This window comes from Galeopterus variegatus, unplaced genomic scaffold (genome assembly GCF_000696425.1).
Source record: "Galeopterus variegatus unplaced genomic scaffold, G_variegatus-3.0.2 Scaffold2381, whole genome shotgun sequence".
Lineage (NCBI taxonomy): Eukaryota > Metazoa > Chordata > Mammalia > Dermoptera > Cynocephalidae > Galeopterus > Galeopterus variegatus.
Window position 1 is genome coordinate 83,927 of NW_007728492.1, and position 2,505 is coordinate 86,431.

Below are 2,505 nucleotides of genomic sequence, written 5' to 3' on the forward strand. Positions count from 1 at the left end.
GACAACAGGTAGTAAATGGTAGCTACACGGTTTCTACATTTTATATCAAGTGGTACAATATTAATTTTAGGTAATTTGTAAAAATTTAAGGAGGTAGATTATAATCCCTAGAGAAACCACTAAAAATACTATAAAGAAGTATGTAGAGCTAAAAAGCAATAAATGACTTAACATCGAATTCTAAAAATATATAAATAATGACAAAGGCAGGAAAAGAGGAACAGAGAAACAAAAACAGAGATAAAAACAAATTAAGTAATAAAATGGTAGACATAGATTCAATCTTATCAATAATTATATCAAATGTTACTGAAGTAAAAACTCCAAGTAGGGCCGGCCCGGTGGCGCACTGCTACAGTGTGCCGCTTGGGAGCATGGCGGCGCTCCCGCCGCGGGTTCGGATCCCACATACAGACCGGTTCCCACTCACTGGCTGAGCGAGGTGCGGGCGCGACACTGAGGGTTGCGATCCCGTTGCCGGTCCCAGTATGGGACGGGCGCGACACTGAGGGTTGCGATCCGTTGCCGGACACGAAAAAAGACAAAAAAGGAAAACAAAAAAACAAAAAAAAAACTCCAACTAAAAGGAAGAGATTATCAGAATGGATTCAAAAATCAATACCCGACAATATGCTATGTACAAGATATTTTAAATACGTAGCAGGGTCAGAAATTCTTTTCAGTAAGATAGTTTAGGTTTTGCAGGCCACATACAATCATTTGGATTTTTAAGCAACTCCTTAAAAACATAAAACACATTCCTAAGTCAAGAACTTTAGAAAAGCAGACCATGGGCTAGATTTGGTCAGTGGGCCATAGTTTTCTAGACCCTGATACAAAGAGACAGATAAGATTTGTGAATGGCAAATAAGCACATAAGAACATGCTCAACATCATTAGTCGGTACAAAAATGTAAAAACCACAGTGAAATACAATTGCACATCTGCCAGAATGGCTAAAATTAAAATGACTGACAACACCAAATGTTGGCAAGGATATGAAATACAGTAACTGGAACCCTCACACACTGTTAGTGGGAATGTAAAATGGTATGCCTGCTTTGGCAGAACATCTGGCAGTTTCTTCTCTTTTCTTTTTTTTTTTTTAAACTCAGCCTCTAGTTATTCTTAGACTACTTGTCAAGCTGATGTAAGCTAGCCTACCACAGCTGGAAGCAACATTTTGGGCCTCAATATTCTTGAAGGCAGTGTAATGCAGTGCATAGGGTAAGAATTTTTGAGTCAAAGATTCATGGTATGAAAATTCTGGCCCTATCCCTTAGCAACCGTGTGACCAAGGAAAACATATTTGGCCTGTCTGCATTTATGGGGTTTTTTAAATATAAATAATGAAAATAATAATCTCTACTTCACAAGGTTGTTTTCTAAGGTTTAAATAAGGGTTAAATGATGTACATAAAATGTAATGTCTAGAATATACTTAATATTTACAGATGGCAAATATTTTTGTTTCTTCAAAAAGAAAATAGTTAATATTACAGAATGCATGTCTGCTTAAAAGAATGCAATGTGATTAATATGTAAAACTTTTTTTTATTGATTATTATATTCATGGGATACAAATCTGTGCCCAAGATGTGACGGCCAGATCAATACTATCTGCATGCCTATTAACACAAATTGCAATTGTTCCCTGTTTCCCCCACCCAGTTAATCCCTGACCTCTCTCTCCCTCCCTCCATCCCGTGGCAGTTTCTTATAAAACTAAACACAGCCCCACCATCTCTGTACCAGCATTACACTCCTAGATATTTACCCAAGAGAAACAAAAACGTATGTCCACAAAAATATTTGTACAAAATATTCTTTGCAGTTTTATTCATAATAGCCAAAAACTGGAAACAGCTCAAGTATCCAGCAATAAGAAAATAAGGAGAGGTATGTTCACACAATGGAATATATTCAACAATAAAAAGCAATAAGCTGATACAACAATGTGGATGAATCTCAAAAATATTATGCTGAGAGAACTCTTACACAGAAGAGTGTGTACATGTATGTGTACATGTGTGTGTATGTGTGTGTGTGTGTGTGTGTGTGTGTGTGTATGGTATGACTCTATTAAAATTAAGTCCTAGAATAGACTAAAACCAATCTTAGGGAAAATCAGAACAGGGTGCTTGCTTTTGGGGGGATGGGACCAGGGGCAGACTGGGAAGGGGCTTCAGGGAGTTTTCAGGATTGAGATAGTGTTCTGTATTTTGATAGGGGTTTGGGCTAAATAGACATTTTTCAGAATTCATCAAATGATACACTTATGATTTATGCATTTTACTGTATGTAAATATTACCTAATTAACAAAAATAATCATAAACAAATATTGAATTCTAGTTAGCGAAGTGCAGACTGAAGTGGCTGGATGAAGAGGTATACTCATGGAGGCAATTTACTCTGAAATGCATAAAAACATAAGTTGATGAAAGGATAGAGCAGTAAATATATAGAGACATGTAGTAAAGTATATAGAGCAAAATGTGAATTGC